We start from the raw sequence: 19,013 nt of genomic DNA, 5'->3' as shown, positions 1-19,013 counted from the left end.
AAACCACAGATAGTCAGTCCTGCTGCAAGACTCTCAGCGTAAAACACAACATAAATATATGCTGGTCTTACCTGGAGTTCTAAGTGAGTTGACCAGGCTCGGTTTGCAGCAGGACGGCTTCTCCGCGGCGCGGATCCGGGTGGAATGCATTGTAAGCTCCGGTTTTGTCGAGCCCCACGTTGGGCGCCATTTGTCAGGGTAATATTCTAAGTACAGCACCAATCAGGCCCACCCCACTTGCCCCGCTGCCGGCCGTAAAGAAAGAAACACCACACAGAGGTCTGGTATCATTCCTCACACGGGACATGACTGCGCTTCGCCGTGCTTTATTACAGATTACATGAGATCTTATACCCTTTGTCTCATCACCAGGAATGGGTGATGGGCTTATAACCATATATGGGAAGTCCGGATTTCCGGCCTGAGACAGTGAAAACAGTCGTTATCTTGCTACGGCGCCTCTGGCTTATGTACAGAAAATCACGTATTCAATTAACTCCAGTGCAAAGAATCACCCACTTAATTCTAAGAAAACGGCCAAGCATGCATTCTCCATATATGGGAAGTCCGGATTTCCGGCCTGAGACACTGAAAATCATATAAAGGTCATTATCTTGATACTGGCGCCTCCGGGAAAACAGCCAAGTACACGCGGCCTTCGTGTCTGGTTCGGTATCATCTCTGAATTTCTAGAAACATCTCTCTCAGCCTTGCAAAGCCTTGGAATATCTGGTATAAGGCGACGTATTAAGTTTTTTCATAGAGTTAGTACAAATGAGAATAAAGTTAGTATACATAAAAAGAAAGGCACATAACTATATCTATGTAAATGTATATATTCCAGTGTTTTCTTTTCTACCTACAAGGGTATATGTATATATATATATATATATATATATATACATATATATCCTTCTCACTCTGAGACGTTAGTGCGCTTTTCTGGCCAATAGAAAGACAGGGAAGGCATTACAACTTCCCCCTGCGACGTTCAAGCCCTATATCACCCCCCTGCAGTGAGTGGCTGGCGAGATCAGGTGTCACCCGAGTATAAAAATCGGCCCCTCCCGCGGCTTGCCACAGATGCATTCTGACAGAGATCAGGGACAGTGCTGCTGGTGCCGGAGCTGCTATAGGGAGAGTGTTAGGAGTATTTTAGGCTTCAAGAACCCCAACGGTCCTTCTTAGGGCCACATCTAACCGTGTGCAGTACTGTGGAGGCTGCTTTTTGCAGTGTTGCACATTTTTTTTTTTTTTGTATATCGGCCGTGCAGAGCATTGCGCCCTGCAGTAATACTCCAAGGCCAGAAGTGGTGGTTAGGCAGGGACAGAAGACATATATTGTGAGGCAGGGACAGAAGACATATTTATTGAATATAGGCAGTGGGCCTTAGCAAAAACATTTGGGGAAAAAAATCTATTTGGGCTGCCTGTGACTGTCCTCAGTGTACTGGGTCTGTGCTGGGTGTAGTTGTCCTCCTAATTCATACGCAGCCAGCTAAGTGTTACAGCAGGCTTGCGCAAAATTATTTCCTGGCTCTGTGTTGGCTGTTACATCACCGCTGTATTCCAGTCCACAGTGCAACAGTCTGCAGTTATTTGACATACTCCAGGGCCAGTAGTGGTGACGCAGAGAGAGAAGACATATACAGTGTATATAGGCAGTGGGCCTTTCCAAAAACATTTGGGGAAAAAAATCTATTTGGGCTGCCTGTGACTGTCCTCAGTGTACTGGGTCTGTGCTGGGTGTAGTTGTCCTCCTAATTCATACGCAGCCAGCTAAGTGTTACAGCAGGCTTGCGCAAAATTATTTCCTGGCGTTCCGTAAGCGAAGTCAGCCTCCAACCACAGGCCAATAAGCGGCACATTTAATTACAGCATTCTGTTTCTGCACTACTGGTAATACACCATGCTGAGGGGTAGGGGTAGGCCTATAGGACGTGGACGCGGGCGAGGACGCGGAGGCCCAAGTCAGGGTGTGGGCACAGGCCGAGCCAGTGCGGTACCGACGAACAGTGGTGTGCAACCTTTGTCGCGCCAAGATCAGCCGGGGAGCCACCACCAACAGCCTCACCACCACCAGCATGCGCAGGCATATGAAGGCCAAGCACCCCACAAGGTGGGACGAAGGCCGTTCACCGCCTCCGGTTTGCACCACTGCCTCTCCCCCTGTGCCCCAACCTGCCACTGAGATCCAACCCCCCTCTGAGGACACAGGCACTACCGTCTCCTGGCCTGCACCCACACCCTCACCTCCACTGTCCTCGGCCCCATCCAGCAATGTCTCTCAGCGCAGCGTCCAGACGTCGCTAGCTCCACTGTTTGAGCGTAAGCGCAAGTATGCCGCCACGCACCCGCACGCTCAAGCGTTAAATGTGCACATTGCCAAATTGATCAGCCTGGAGATGCTGCCGTATAGGCTTGTGGAAACGGAGGCTTTCAAAAGCATGATGGCGGCCCCGCGCTACTCGGTTCCCAGTTGCCACTACTTTTCTCGATGTGCCGTCCCAGCCCTGCACGACCACGTCTCCCGCAACATTGTACGCGCCCTCACCAACGCGGTTACTGCCAAGGTCCACTTAACAACAGACACGTGGACAAGCACAGGCGGGCAGGGCCACTATATCTCCCTGACGGCACATTGGGTGAATTTAGTGGAGGCTGGGACAGAGTCAGAGCCTGGAACCGCTCACGTCCTACCCACCCCCAGAATTGCGGGCCCCAGCTCGGTGGTGCTATCTGCGGCGGTGTATGCTTCCTCCACTAAACCACCCTCCTCCTCCTCCTCCTACGCAACCTCTGTCTCGCAATCAAGATGTGTCAGCAGCAGCACGTCGCCAGCAGTCGGTGTCGCGCGGCATGGCAGCACAGCGGTGGGCAAGCGTCAGCAGGCCGTGCTGAAACTAGTCAGCTTAGGAGAGAAGACGCACACGGCCCACGAACTGCTGCAGGGTCTGACAGAGCAGACCGACCGCTGGCTTGCGCCACTGAGCCTCCAACCGGGCATGGTCGTGTGTGACAACGGCCGTAATCTGGTGGAGGCTCTGCAGCTCGGCAGCCTCACGCACGTGCCATGCCTGGCCCATGTCTTTAATTTGGTGGGTCAGCGCTTTCTGAAAAGCTACCCACACTTGTCATACCTGCTCGGAAAGGTGCGCCGGGTCAGCGCACATTTCCGCAACTCCAAGACGGATGCTGCCACCCTGCGGACCCTGTAACATCGGTTTAATCTGCCAGTGCACCGATTGCTGTGCGACGTGCCCACACGGTGGAACTCTACGCTCCACATGTTGGCCAGGCTCTATGAGCAGCGTAGAGCTATTGTGGAATACCAACTCCAACATGGGCGGCGTAGTGGGAGTCAGCCTCCTCAATTCTTTACAGAAGAGTGGGCCTGGTTGGCAGACATCTGCCAGGTCCTTGGAAACTTTGAGGAGTCTACCCAGATGCTGAGTGGGGATGCTGCAATCATTAGCGTCACCATTCCTCTGCTATGCCTCTTGAGAAGTTCCCTGCAAAGCATAAAGGCAGACGCTTTGCACTCGGAAACGGAGGCGGGGGAAGACAGTATGTCGCTGGATAGTCAGAGCACCCTCATGTCTATATCTCAGCGCGTTGAGGAGGAGGAGGAGGAGGTGGAGGGGGAGGAGCATGAGGAGGAGGGGGAAGAGACAGCTTGGCCCACTGCTGAGGGTACACATGCTGCTTGCCTCTCATCCTTTCAGCGTGTATGGCCAGAGGAGGAGGAGGAGGAACCTGAAAGTGATCTTCCTAGTGAGGACAGCCATGTGTTGCGTACAGGTACCCTGGCACACATGGCTGACTTCATGTTAGGATGCCTTTCTCGTGACCCTCGCGTTACACGCATTCTGGCCACTACGGATTACTGGGTGTACACACTGCTCGACTCACGGTATAAGGAGAACCTTTCCACTCTCATTCCCGAAGAGGAAAGGGGTTCCAGAATGATGCTATACCACAGGGCGCTGGTGGACAAACTGATGGTAAACTTCCTATCCGACAGCGCTAGTGGCCGAAGGCGCAGTTCCAAGGGCCAGGTAGAAGGGGAGGCGCAGAGATCAGGCAGCATGTACAGCGCAGGCAGGGGACCATTATCCAAGGCCTTTGCCTGCTTTCTGGCTCCCCAGCAAGACTGTGTCACCGCTCCCCAGTCAAGGCTGAGTTGGCGGGAGCACTGTAAAAGGATGGTGAGGGAGTACGTAGCCGATCGCACGACCGTCCTCGGTGACGCCTCTGCCCCCTACAACTACTGGGTGTCGAAGCTGGACACGTGGCCTGAACTCGCGCTGTATGCCCTGGAGGTGCTTGCTTGTCCTGCGGCTAGCGTCTTGTCAGAGAGGGTGTTTAGTGTGGCTGGGGGAATCATCACAGATAAGCGTACCCGCCTGTCAACCGACAGTGCCGACAGGCTTACACTCATCAAGATGAACAAAGCCTGGATTTCCCCAGACTTCTCTTCTTCACCAGCGGACAGCAGCGATACCTAAGCAATACGTAGGCTGCACCCGCGGATGGAAGCATCGTTCTCTATCACCATCAAAAACGGGGACCTTTTTGCTTCATCAATCTGTGTATAATATTCCTTCTCCTGCTCCTCCTCCTGAAACCTCACATAATCACGCCGAACGGGCAATTTTTCTTAGGCCCACAAGGCTCAGTCATATAATTTTTGTAAACAATTTTTATACGTTTCAATGCTCATTAAAGCGTTGAAACTTTCACCTCAACCAATTTTTATTTTAACTGGGCTGCCTCCAGGCCTAGTTACCAATTAAGCCACATTAACCAAAGCGATTAATGGGTTTCACCTGCCCTCTTGGTTGGGCATGGGCAATTTTTCTGAGGTACATTAGTACTGTTGGTACACCAATTTTTGGGGGCCCTCGCCTACAGTGTAATCCAATTAATTTTTAGCCCACCTGCATTACAGCTGACGTTACATCAGCTGTGTTGGGCACTGCAATGGGATATATTTATGTACCACCGGTGGGTTCCAGGGAGCCACCCATGCCGTGGGTCCACACGGAGTTGTAACTGCATGTGTCCACTTCTAAAGAACCCCAGTCTGACTGGGGCATGCAGTGTGGGCCGAAGCCCACCTGCATTAAGCACGACGTTACCTCAGCTGTGATGGGCAATGCAATGGGATATATTTATGTACCGCCGGTGGCTTCCTGGCACCCACCCATGCTGTCGGTCCACACGGAGTTGTAACTGCATGTGTCCACTTCTAAAGAACCCCAGTCTGACTGGGGCATGCAGTGTGGGCCGAAGCCCACCTGCATTAAGCACGACGTTACCTCAGCTGTGTTGGGCAATGCAATGGGATACATTAATGTACAGCCGGTGGGTTCCAGGGAGCCACCCATGCTGTGGGTGCACACGGAATTCCCATTGTGGAGTTGTACCTGCCTGTGACTATTTATAAAAAACCGCGGTCTGACTGGGGCATGCAGACACCTTGACAGAATGAATAGTGTGTGGCACATAGGTTCCCCATTGCTATGCCCACGTGTGCAGCTCCAGATGGAGGTGGCACAGGATTGGATTTCTCATTGCTTCTGTACAGCATTGTGGGCTATCGCCCCGCCCCTTTTAAAGAGGGTCGCTGCCTAGCCATGCCAACCCTCTGCAGTGTGTGCCTGTGGTTCCTCCTCATGGCAGACGCACTTATAAATAGACATGAGGGTGGTGTGGCATGAGGGCAGCTGAAGGCTGCGCAGGGACAGTTTGGTGTGCGCTGTGGACACTGGGTCGTGCGGGGGGGGGGCAGCATGTAACCCAGGAGAAGTGGCAGCGGAGTGTCATGCAGGCAGTGATTGTGCTTTGTTGGAGGTAGTGTGGTGCTTAGCTAAGGTATGCATTGCTAATGAGGGCTTTTCAGAAGTAAAAGTTGTTGGGAGGGGGGGGGGGGGGCACTCTTGCCGGTATTGTGGCTTAATAGTGGGCCCTGGGAACTTGAGATGTAGCCCCTCGCCTGCCCTATCCGTTGCTGTGTCGTTCCCATCACTTTCTTGAATTGCCCCGATTTTCACAAATGAAAACCATAGCGAGCATCGGCGATATACAAAAATGCTCGGCTCGCCCATTGACTTCAATGGGGTTCGTTACTCGAAACGAACCCTCGGGCATCGCGATAATTTCGTCCCGAGTAATGAGCACCCGAGCATTTTGGTGCTCGCTTATCTCTAGTCCTACGCGATTAATGTGTGCCCATTGCCCCATGTGTTGTTCTGTAACGCTGTGGGGTTCCAGAGTAAGAACTATATAGTGACTTGGAGCTTCACGTCAAAGAGGTGGACGGCACCGGCCTCTCCCCACCTGCGGCATGAAGACCAACCGTTCTCTCGTGTCTAGGAAGACCGCCGTCAGTCAGCATGCTGTGGGCAGGGAGAGGCCAGCGCCGCTGACTCAGATCTGTTCCAAGTCAAACTGCAAAAAGTGTTTTTAGTTTGAAACATTGCAGCATTTCAGGACACATACATGGGGCAGTAGGCATGAACCTGGTGACCAGTTCCTCTAGAGGGGTGTTCCAGTCAGTGGGTAAAATGACAGTTTTCACCCATCCAATGGAAGAGTAAAAAAAACCAAACTGATTGATCGTGGGGGTCTGATCATGAATCTCAGAATGGGAGACCTGTCTCCCCCCATTTCAAGTTCACAATCCCTTTTTCCATTTCTGTAGTGTAGAGTGGGCTGCTGGACGCACATGTGCAGCCCTGACTTCATTCATTATAATGGAGCTGATGTAAATAGTTACTGGATGGGTGAAAACTTTACCCAATGACTGGAATATGTCTTTAAGCTTGAAGGAAGGAGTGAGAACACAAACAAACACCAAACAACTCACAATTATGTGTTCATCTCCAGGACATTCGATGATAAGGTGTATGTCTTCGCTTGCTAGTGTTATCTTATTGCCATCATGTTTAGGTGTAGTCTTGAAGAAACAAAAGAAGTGCTAACCAGTGGTTGCCTCATCAGGTTAGTGTTCATAGATGCAGAACCTGACCAAAGTATAAAACGTTTCTACAGAGCAGTGTCTTCAAATTCAGTTTCTTTAAAGGGGTTGTTGTACAGTTCTAAATTACTAATGGTTCTTCCTCAGGATAGCAGAAATGCTGCAAGAGAATGGTTTAGGCTGGTGCTCCCCTTTGAATTGATTGGGTAAGCCCAAAGGGCTAATGGAAAGAGTTATGGAAGCATTTACAGAAGTGTTGTCAATCCAGAATTACTCTATATCTATGGAAGGTGGGTGTGATTGTAAGGGGCTCATCCCAGGGGGTCAACGTGCTATGGAACTGGACTGTGCAGATGGAAAAGGATGCTGACCGACCGTTCACCACCTGAAAGTTTAATAAATGAGAGTTATAACTTAATTTTCCCAATTCCTTGGACTCTTCTCAAGGGGATCACTACACCACACTAGGGAATAGCAAACTTCATTTTTTCACCATTATGTACCCAGGTGGGAGTTGGAACTCAACAGCCACCTTGATCCTAACTTCCTACTCTGGGACATTACGCATCAGGCCATCCAGGGTTAATTTCTAATAGAATTTTAGATAAAATACAATCTCTAAGGGCTCATGTCCACGGGCAAAATATGATTTAAGATCCGCAGCGGATCTCCCGCATGCGGATCCGCATCCCATAGGGATGCATTGACCACCCGCGGGTAGATAAATACCCGCGGATCGTCAATAAAAGGGATTTAAAAAAAAATGGAGCATGGAAAAATCTGGACCATGCTCCATTTTCGTGCGGGTCTCCCGCGGGGACGGCTCCCGCGGGCTTCTATTGAAGCCTATGGAAGCCGTCCGGATCCGCGGGAGACCTAAAATAGGAATTTAAAGTATTTACCATCCGGCGCGGGCGGGGAAGGTCAGCTGTTCCTCACGGCCGCATCTTCCTTGCTTCGGCTCGGCGGATGTGCCCGGCGCATGCGCGCGGCACGTCGGCGACGTGCCGGCGACGTGCCGCCGGCGTCAGGAATTCATCCGCCGGCCGAAAATGAAGATCCGGCCGTGAGGAACAGCTGATCTTCTCCGCCCGCGCCGGATAGGTAAATGCTTTTAAATTCTTATTTTCGGCGCTCATGTCCGCGGGGCAGGAGGGACCCGCTGCAGATTCTCCATGTAGAATCTGCAGCGGATCTGATTTTCCCCGTGGACATGAGGCCTAAAGGTCTTTAATGCCAGCGTCACGTGAATGTACATTTCCATTCATTGGTTTTGCCCTCTACCAAGTAAAAATAGAAGAGGTTACCGATAAATGCAGAATACATACGGTTGCATCTGTATTTTAGACTATAATGGCTGTATTGTTCGTGTAATATAGGCAAAGTAATTGCATCCGCCAAAGTTTGCGCCAAATTCTGATGCAGCATAATTGAGCATGCTCCATGGGTGCTTGTTGATTGGCCAAAACACTGACATAGAAAGCGTCAATTTTACTGCAGAACAGGAAAGCACAGGGCCATGTGTGAGAAGCTGCTGTCTGCGGACGGAAGACAGCATCAGAAAGAATGAGCAGAGTGTTAGACCTGTGAAGCTGCGTGATATCTGGCCGAGGTTCATGGCCCGATATTACACTCGCCTGTGTGAACTTAGCCTAAGACAATTATATCCATACTTTGACTTTCTCTCCTGTAGGAATTTCAATTTTTGACTCTTTTCCAATAATGAATGTATTCACTATTTTCTTCTCGCCTCTTGTTACTGTCATCTCATATGTATCTCCGTCCTGCTTGATCTCTGTTGTGCTCTTCAGATCTTTTCCCTTCCTAATCATTTCCTTGGAGAGACCTAAATCCAAGAACATTGAAAATCAACCCATAGGTTCAACAAGGTCCTGGGAAGCCTTCAAGATAATGTTAGACTTTTCAAAGCCAAGGTCTGACAATGCCTTGCTCATGTTCTTGATCTAGAAGAGTCAGAGTTATAAAAGACCAATCCCTGTTGCCAAATACCACAAGTATATAGAAATCGATGGAAGCAAGAGCATAACTATAGAGGGTGCAGGGGATGTGGTTGCACCCCGGCCCAGGAGCCTTAGGGAGCCCATAAGGCCTCTCTTCTCCATATAGGGAGCCCAGTACTATAAATAAAGCATTATAGTTGGGACCCTGTTACAGGTTTTGCATTGGGCCCCAGAAGCTTTAAGTTATGTCTCTGTGCAGCATGGTTTAGGTATGGGTACCGATACAGGTAGAGGGGGGGCAGCTCACGTTTTGCACCAGGGCCCCTGAGTCTTTAGTTACGCCCCTGGATGGAAGCATTTAGGTTAGATCTAAACGGCAACATTGACCACAACAGGTCATGCAACCAAAGATCGCAGTATAGCCCTGTGATCTTCTAATCTCATAGAACTCAATGCAGTCACAGTGTGATTTAGAAGTTGCCGCAACCATGAGCGGCAGAACACAAATTTAGTGAGGTTACATTTTCCTCTACGATCTGCAGGTCACAAGAACTTTCAAGTTGCAATACAACCCACATTGACTTCTCTTTGCCTAGAGGATCACAGAGTTACACTCTGACCTGCATCATGGCAAAAGTTGCTGTGTAGCCCTAGTCTGATGAAAATTCCAACCAATTAATCAAAATAGGAAAGGTTTTGGTGGGCATTGTATATAAGAGTCAGGTCTACAAAACATCAGAGTCTCATTATAGAAAAAAACTATTAAATTGGTTTTGCATCTGTACCTTCTTGGGCATCAACCAGTTAAGCTAGGCCTATGCTAGCTGATGTTTTCCTACCATACATCATGGCAGAGTACAAGGGAGCTCTATAGAGGCTTGTCACCATATACGATGTCCCAAAATGGTCACTACATAAACTGTGATGGTTTTAATCTCCTTGTGTTATGTATGTGTAGGAGGGTGGGACTGGGATGGGACTGGGACCCCTCCCCAGCAAAAATTTATGAGCTTACATTAACCACTGTTCATTTCATATGCTAGCCTGTATGAATGTAGTACAAGGTTTTCTTTGATGTTTGCTGCCACCTAGTGGATTGTATAAGTTATTTTATTTTCCTCTCACCCTGAGGGGATGGTGTGGCTAGACTGACACCGGAAGTCGCCAGGGTAACCCAGAAACTGTTCAGTACAGCAGAGATCTGCACTTGGTAGATGCATGCCACAGGCCTCCAGCCATGGGAGATTCTTCGGGAGCATATGCCCCAACGGCATCCATGGGATATGCAGCTCTGCCTCAATGTGGGCAGACGACCAACATCAGGATAGTAGGTATAGCCATCAACCAAAAGGACATAGTTACTTCTGCCTACATAGCATTAAAGTTCCTGTTTCTCAGCATACAAAGATGTCTGGTTTCATGCAATGGCTCCCAGTGTGCCTGAGTGCCTAATGAGAAGTAAGATGGCAGGGACTTATAGCATCATGCCCACTTCAGTGTTTTAGCCCACAGTCTGCTGCCAGATCCCAGGCATCTTCAAACCAACCTGAGTCCCCTGCTGCGTTAGGGACTGATTTATATATGTTCATGCCCAGGTCTTAAATTGGTGGTTCAAAGACTATAAAGTTTAGTAGGGGGTAAAACGGCCCAATGACTCAGCTCAATCCCCTAGCCAATCTGCATGGGGAATGAGCTGAGCCTTGCTGAGGGGAGGAGCTAAAGTTGTATAATTTGTTGTAGTGTACCGGAAACTTCAGAAGAGACAGCAGGTGTAGTGACAATTGAACAAACAGCTGGCTGAAAGTATCCTGGGGCCCCGGTGAGAAATCCAGATAAGCAGTACAGGAGCAGGCAGAAAGGCAGCAGCACTTTTTGTTTCAAATGCTGAAAATCGGGAAAGAGAAGAAAGGTGTATACTAGAGATGAGCGAGCACGCTCGGATAAGTCAGTTACTCAAGTGAGCCTCGCTCTTCTCGAGTAACTGCATTCTTTTCCGAGCATGCTTGGGGGGGCAGCACGAGGGAGCGGGGGGGGGGGGGAGAGTGCTGTTACTCAAGACGCTTGGACAAGAATGCAGTTACTTGAGAAGAGCGAGGCTCGCTCGAGTAGCTGACTTATCCGAGCGTGCTCGCTCATCTCTAGTGTATACATTTCCGTTTCACATCATTCAGTTTAGCTTGATTGTCACTTACCAATGGCCTCCATGAAACAATTAAAGTTTTCCTGGCTCTCCAGTTCATATGTTCCACTGGAAATCATTGTGGAGAGAGTTCTTCAGCTACAAGAAAAGCGATGGAATGAATCATCATGGAATGAATCATCAGCTAGAACTGAAAGGGCTTGTCGGGCCACGCTGGGTGACTTTTTTTTATAATAGTAATGCTTTCTTTTCACTAAGCATTGTAAAGCACAGCATTCATGGTCTCAAAACGGCAGGAATATCAGCTGTAATGTCTGTTTTTTACATTGTAATCTGATGTTGAAAGGAGCTTTCAAAGATGGTGCCGTTGTGCTGCCTTCCCACAATGCCCTGTGCTCTCCCCCCTTTGTGTGCACGCTCCCGATGACGGCAAGATGCGTTGAACAAAAAAAGCAGTCTCTCCTGACCCCGTCCACCTCCATTGACTCCTCTACATTCTCTCCGGGCCCCGCCCATCTCCTTTGAACTACTAGGCCAGTAATTCCCAATCGGGGTGCCGCGGCTCTCTGACTGGAAATCACGTCGGTATTGTTGTACCTTGATGCAGTGGCATAGCAAGGTGAGTGCAGAAGGAGCACTGTCCCCTAGCGCCAGTTAATATTTCTGCCGCAGTTCTGTCATGAGGGGACACGCAGACCAGCAGAGGCGGCAGCTTCCAGGACCTCCGATGATGTCATGTCATGTGATACCCTGTGTGGGAGGAGTCCACGGGGAGCTCAGTAAATGTAGGACTCTGCTGTGCTCTGTGTGTGTTTTTGGAGCTGTAGGGGTCAGGATGAATAGATGGATGGATTGAGTGAGTGGAGCTGTGGGGGTCAGGATGGATGTAGCAGAGCTGTGTGTGATGTCTGGGGATCAGGATGGATGTAGCAGAGCTGTGTGTGTGATGTCTGGGGATCAGGATGCATGTAGTAGAGCTGTGTGTGTGATGTGTGGGGGTGTAGTGCAGCTGTGTTCGTGATGTGTGGGGGTCAGGATGGATGTAGCAGAGCTGTGTGTGTGATGTATGGGGGTCAGGATGGATATAGCAGAGCTGTGTGTGATATCTGGGGATCAGAGTGGATGTAGTAGAGCTGTGTGCGTGATGTGTGGGGGTCAGCGTGGATGTAGTAGAGCTGTGTGCGTGATGTGTGGGGGTCAGGATGGATGTAGCAGAGCTGTGTGTGTAATGTGTGTGGGAGTCAGGATGGATGTAGTAGAGCTGTGTGTGTGATGTGTGGGGGTCAGGATGGATCTAGCAGAGCTGTGTGTGTGATGTGTGGGGGTCAGGATGGATCTAGCAGAGCTGTGTGTGATGTGTGGGGGTCAGGATGGATGTAGCAGAGCTGTGTGTGTGATGTGTGGGGGTCAGGATGGATGTAGCAGAGCTGTGTGTGTGATGTATGGGGGTCAGGATGGATATAGCAGAGCTGTGTGTGATGTCTGGGGATCAGAGTGGATGTAGTAGAGCTGTGTGCGTGATGTGTGGGGGTCAGCGTGGATGTAGTAGAGCTGTGTGCGTGATGTGTGGGGGTCAGGATGGATGTAGCAGAGCTGTGTGTGTAATGTGTGTGGGAGTCAGGATGGATGTAGTAGAGCAGTGTGTGTGATGTGTGGGGGTCAGGATGGATCTACAGAGCTGTGTGTGTGATGTGTGGGGGTCAGGATGGATCTAGCAGAGCTGTGTGTGTGATGTGTGGGGGTCAGGATGGATGTAGCAGAGCTGTGTGTGTGATGTGTGGGGGTCAGGATGGATGTAGCAGAGCTGTGTGTGTGATGTGTGGGGGTCAGGATGGATCTAGCAGAGCTGTGTGTGTGACGTGTGGGGGTCAGGATGGATGTAGCAGAGCTGTGTGTGTGATGTGTGGGGGTCAGGATGGATGTAGCAGAGCTGTGTGTGTGATGTGTGGGGGTCAGGATGGATGTAGCAGAGCTGTGTGTGTGATGTGTGGGGGTCAGGATGGATGTAGCGGAGCTGTGTGTGTGACGTGTGGGGGTCAGGATGGATGTAGCGGAGCTGTGTGTGTGATGTCTGGGGGTCAGGATGGATGTAGCAGAGCTGTGTGTGTGATGTCTGGGAATCAGAATGGATGTAGCAGAGCTGTGTGTGTGATGTCTGGGAATCAGAATGGATGTAGTAGAGCTGTGTGTCTGATATCTGGGGATCATGATGGATGTATACAGCTGTGTGCTTCATGCAGAGTATGCAGAACACAGCTGGAGCATTGCGTTCTTCATACCCTGGCTGTGTTCACTGAGCATGATAACAGCTGAAACAATAATATCCTGCTGTGAATTCCTGATAAGGCTGATTCTTCTTTTTCAGCATGCTGAAAGACAACGATCAGTGCCTGGTTAACGAAAACTGCACGATGTCAGTGCAGTTAGAACCAACGATTCTCGCTCAAAAGACGGCTTTGAGTGATTTTTGAGCGAGAATCGTTGAGTCTAAATGGGCCTTAAGTGGTTTGATTTATGGGGCTGATCAGCGGCGAGGTGATGTCATCTCTGTCTTTACAGCTTGGCTCAACATCAATATTTGTCCTGCAGATCAATGGTCATGGTGACCACAATCTTTTAGTTCCCAGTGATAACGAGCTAATGTGAGTAGATGAAAAGACTAATAGGCAGAAAGGCCAGAGTCTTAAAAGACCTCCAACTTCAGGTGACTTGTGCAATTCTCAAAGATGCAAATAAAATGTACATCAAACTGTAGAAAAAGACATTGACTGAACAGACATTATACATTGATACAAGGTGATTCAGTGAAAACGTAGAAAAACCCTCCGATCCTGGACAAACAAAGATGGCTGCACCACATCTATGACTACCTGATGTACACTGTGCATTAGTACACATTGGAAATCTAAGACACTACATGGTGCTCTGACTGGCCGGTACTGCTGAGAGGTGTAGCGTCTTAGACTAATGATGCATCTTAATGCACAGCGTACATCAGGTAGTTAGAGAAGGGGCGTGGCCATCTTTGTCCAGGCCCTGAGGGTTGCTTTAAGGCCCCCATACACAATGTTTAGTCATCCAAATCAACTGATAATGACAGGGGTCTGACAGCTCTAGAGTTTAAAGGGTGGCTCAACTTTCCCACCTCCTCAACAGTTAATGTCCTCAGTAGATAAGACACCCCCAAGAGTTGTCTGGCTACAACTTTAGGGCTTATTTACATGAGAATATATCGGCTGCGTTTTCATGGCTGGCCGATATACACGACCATCTGATGCCTTGGATTCCAATGCATCAGTTCAGATGGTCGATTTTCTGGTGCATAAAAACATCCAGCCGGAAAAGAAAGCGCATATGGTGCGAATTCCGGACGCCTTTTTTAACGCTGGCCAGATAACGGCGGCGGGTCCTATAGACTCATATCGGAGCCTATGAGAACTGCCAGAAAAGGGAGGTGGAAGGGAGTTTAGCGGAGGCTCTACTAAACTTCTTCCTCCTTCCCACCTCTTCTCTACCCCCTGCCGGCTGCCAACAAGGAGAGGGGGTGGAAGTGTAACATACTAGCTCCCGCCCCTCCCCAATAGCCTGCAAGGGGTGGAGAGGGATAGGCAGTTTAGCAAAGTTAAACTCTCTTTTCCCGCCTGACGGTATTCCAGGCTGTCTGAACCGATGCATAAATGGAACATGCAGCTGTGGCTTGGTCACGGCTGCCTCTCGTTCATATGATTTTCGGCAGGGCCCATGTGAAGGAGCTTTTAAGAAGTATATTCCAGGCATTTACCTCCTTTTAGTTCTGATGACCAATCCTGAGAATAGGTCATTAGTAGTTGATTGGCGGGGGTCCGCCACTCAGGCCCCCCCCAGCAATCACCTGATCTCAGGCCCCGCACTCACTGCAGCGGGCCAGATCTTGACTGCTCCGTGTGCATTGTGGTTGGAACCAGAAGTGTAAGGCTATGTCCACACAGGATGGATTTGTTGCAAAATATTTGCATCCTATGCTATAATTGACATACTATGGGTTCAAAATCTGCTCTGCAGGCAATTTTCTGCAATAGGATTCATCCACTTTGCTGCTACTATAAACACTGTGGATCTTCCATGTGGAGGGTTTGCACTGCAAATCCACCATGTGTGAACATAGCTTAATAGAATACTTCACTCCAACTGAATTCAATGGGAGGCATACCTTCTATAGCACTTCCAGCTCCAATCCCAATGTAGATGTCCGCCCCAGCTTTATTAAGTGCTGTGCAGAGAGCAGGTGATTGCAGGGGTTCTGAGCAGCAGACTGCCACCAATCCGCTACTGATGACCCATCCTAAGATGCTGAGATTAGCAGCCGTGCTGTGAAGAACAGGAAGAGGTAAGTATATGGGTCTAAGGGGACACAATTACTACTGTGGGAGCCACTATTACTACTAGGACTACTGTGGGGTTACTAATTGCTGGGGCTACTGTGGGGGCTCACTATTATTGCTGGGGTTAATATGGGGGTCACTATTATTTCTGGGGCTACTGTGGGGGCTCACTATTATTGATTGGGCTACTGTGGGAGGTCACTATTGCTGTGGCTACTTTGGGGGCTCACTATTATTGCTGTGGTTACTGTGGGGGGTCACTATTATTGCTGGCAATACTGCGGGGGATTACTATTATTGCTGAGGATACTGTGGAAGCTCACTACTACTGCTGGGGCTACTGTGGAGGAGTCACTATTAATGCTGGGGCCACTGTGGGGGGTCACTATTACTGCTAGGGCTACTGGGGGGCAGTCACTATTACTGCTGGGATTTCTGTAGAGGTGTCACTATTATTGCTGGGGCTGGTATAGGGGAGCGATAATACTACTAGGGCTACTGTGGGGTCACTATTACTCCTGGGGCCGATATAGGGGTCACTATTAGTACGGAGGCCACTCTGCACATGAATAAAGCAAGTGAAAAATAGAGGGTCTGCTCAACGTATGCTGGTGAAAAAATCTAGTTCATGTTTAATTAAAAAAGCTTAAAACATTGCATGTTGAAATCAATGGCTTCTAGTCACTGCGTACTGCATGCGCAAAATTTGTGCACACAGCACGCTGTGGAAATCTGACCATATGAGTCCAACCTAAGAGTATATTTATACAAACGATTTTTCCTTCTGATTGTCTATCTGTAAAAATCGACCCAGAATTGGTTGTAATTAAAGCATATTATTTAAAATGCAACCTACTAATCGTACAAACAGCCTGAGCAAAAAAAATATCACAGCATATCCTATTTTGCTGTGCTTTTCAGATGAAAGTCATCCATTCAAATCCAAGATGGCACCAATCATAGCCATGAATTGACTGGCTCAGCAAATCAGAGCTCGCCAGCTCTGATTGGCTGAGACAGTGAATAAATGGCTGTGATTGGTTCTCGGCGCTGACTCAATGCCCAATCACAGCAATCTATTGCTGGAGGCGGGGTTCTCAAACCTCGCTTACAGCAATAGATAATCTGTCAGTGCAGGACACACCTGGAGCAGCACCAGAGACCAGCGGCCTGGGACCCAGACGGCAGCTGCTAGGTGAGGAGAAATCGCTGGCATAAGGCATGCTGAAGCCGGGCTGAATCTGCAGTAAACGCAGCGTTTTTCAACTGCAAATGTCTGTGTACTGTCACAGAAAAGACGAACGTAAAAGAGATAAATTTTATTGAAGTTTCATTAAAAACTACACTTAGGGCACAACGTATAACACACACAAATGGTGTCGCCAAGACAAGAGGAAGTGGCGCACCTACTACACTTGGACAAACATTCACACATACGGTCTGAGCCCCACCGGCTAGGGTTATTAATAATGTGTCAGATGAACTGAGGGTCCAACAGTAGGCTGCGGAGAGGCCTAGTGGTGAATTAGAAGAAATGCCAATACGGGCTTAACAACTCGTTTCTGGCCTCCACGCTTAAAGTCACTCAGACTAAAGACCCTTTGTGAAATTCATTCAATAGAAATTGATAGGGTCTTGTTTATAGAGAGTGCCTGGGCTGGTGGGGCCTCGGATAGAAGTGTTTTAATTTCTAAAAAGACTGAATCTACGGTCTTATTTTCAAATAGAATGCTACAGAGAGTGTGTCTCCAAGTACCCCAATGGTATGTAAAGGTAAGTATGTTATTCCTGAGTAATGAATTTCAATGGAGAATGTCTCTGTAGGTGACCAGCTCATTAAAAACTTCGTACAGATTGTGTATGCTGTGTGGTTAAGCTCTTTAGTATATAATTCTGCTCGTTTACTTCAACTATAAACGGTTTCGACTCTACGCGTTTCGCCACTCCATGTGTGTGGCTCTTCAGGAGGATTCGTATTTTAGATATACAGAGCAGCTAAAGAAGAGTTTTAATCTAATAGAGCTTAGAACAAGGTAGAATCAAAATCAAAGCGATGTTAGTCCAATGTTGAACATCTACTATCAAGATTCTCTCAAAGCTATAAGGGGATGAACTTAGATACTAGCTGGGGTGCGGATCATGTCCTAACCCTGTCTGGTTCACTGATGGGTTCTAGCTAATACAGAAGCCCATCTGGTCTCCAAACCCAATATGCAATCTCTAAAAAGATTCAGAGAATATAGAGAAAAGACGAGAATAGCTCAATTGTTAGAGCTGTCCTCAGAGCTAGACTGAGTTCTTTTAGTGTTGAAGCTTGTCAGTATATAAAGCTGAGTAAAAAAGGACTGTTAGGGGTATGAGACAAAATTAGTACTCATGGCCTAAAGTCTTACACATGGATACCGCAGCTTTTAGATTTCTGACAATAATCAGATAGTCAGGCTGTGTGTAGGTAGCGTGGACCTGAAGGAGAGGATTCTCCTCCTATCCAAAAACCCTTTCAATAAAGAGTACAGCCGCTGTCTGAATAGCTCAGTGCTAGGTCAAAAAATCTAGACCATCGAAGCTAGAAAAAATATCCCCATTACATATAAGTAGCTTAAAGAGAGAGAGTAAAATAAAAAATGGTAGCTCCCACAGCCTTGATGGTAGGCCAGGGAAATCGCTGGCATAAGGCATGCTGAAGCCGGGCTGAATTTGCAGTAAAGGCAGCGTTTTTCAACTGCAAATGTCTGTGTAAGGGAGGCCTGAGGGTGCATTTAAGAATTCTTTTAGTGCGTAGCTAAATTATTTGGGGACAAAATAATTTAGATGCCCCTCAAGATCAATCTCACCATCCCTACTTGCAGCCTTAGGCCTCGTTCACTTGGGCAACACGGCATTACTGCAAGAAAATCGCAGCGATATACATCACCTAGACGCGCTCCCCGGGTCCACTGCACTGGTTGTCTTCATCTCTTCAGGCCGGGATTGAAAACTCCCCGCCTCCTGGAAGCACTGGCTGTGATTGGCTGTTGCTTAGCCAATCAGAGCCAGCACTTGATGAGTGTCTGTGATTAGTTCATCAAGCGTTGGCTGTGATTGGCTAAGCGTCAACCAATCAGAGACAGCGCTTCCACGAGACGGGTATTTTTCAGTCCCTGGCCAGAAGAGAAGAAGACAAGTGCTGGGGACGCAGAGAGAAGACGAGGCCGGGCGGACAGTGCTTGTTAGGTGATGTATATGTATTTTTTTTATTTTTTCCTATAGCTGGGGCTTAGTTTAGGATTTGACAATAGGATTTCCTACTGTCAAAATTGCATCGCACCGCACGAAAACTGTGTTTTGTGCAATGCGATGCAACACAGAGGAAGGCTCCATAGTGGAACATGGGCTACAAAACCTCATGAGTTGCGTGCATATCGTGGGACCAGCAAGGTTTTTGTGTCAGGTTATCTCATGCTACAAAATATAGCATGTGTGAAGTAACCCATAGGAAAGCATGGGCTTCACATACATGCGATTTGTAGCATTGCAGCAACGCGATAAAATCACGCGACTGTCGCCCGTGTGAACGAGGCCTTAACAAT

At 48.6% G+C, this 19,013-nt stretch overlaps 1 protein-coding gene across 1 annotated transcript in view; it reads right to left on the bottom strand.

The window, feature by feature from the left end:
• Window positions 1-19,013, bottom strand: part of LOC136573315 (fatty acid-binding protein, liver-like) — a 54,028-nt gene that overhangs the window by 34,460 nt on the left and 555 nt on the right. The gene's annotated exons all lie outside the window — the stretch shown is intronic.

The sequence above is a fragment of the Eleutherodactylus coqui genome, chromosome 7, assembly GCF_035609145.1.
Source record: "Eleutherodactylus coqui strain aEleCoq1 chromosome 7, aEleCoq1.hap1, whole genome shotgun sequence".
Taxonomy (NCBI): domain Eukaryota; kingdom Metazoa; phylum Chordata; class Amphibia; order Anura; family Eleutherodactylidae; genus Eleutherodactylus; species Eleutherodactylus coqui.
The sequence above is the reverse complement of the archived record's forward strand: the minus strand, read 5'-3'. Positions and strand labels throughout refer to the sequence as shown.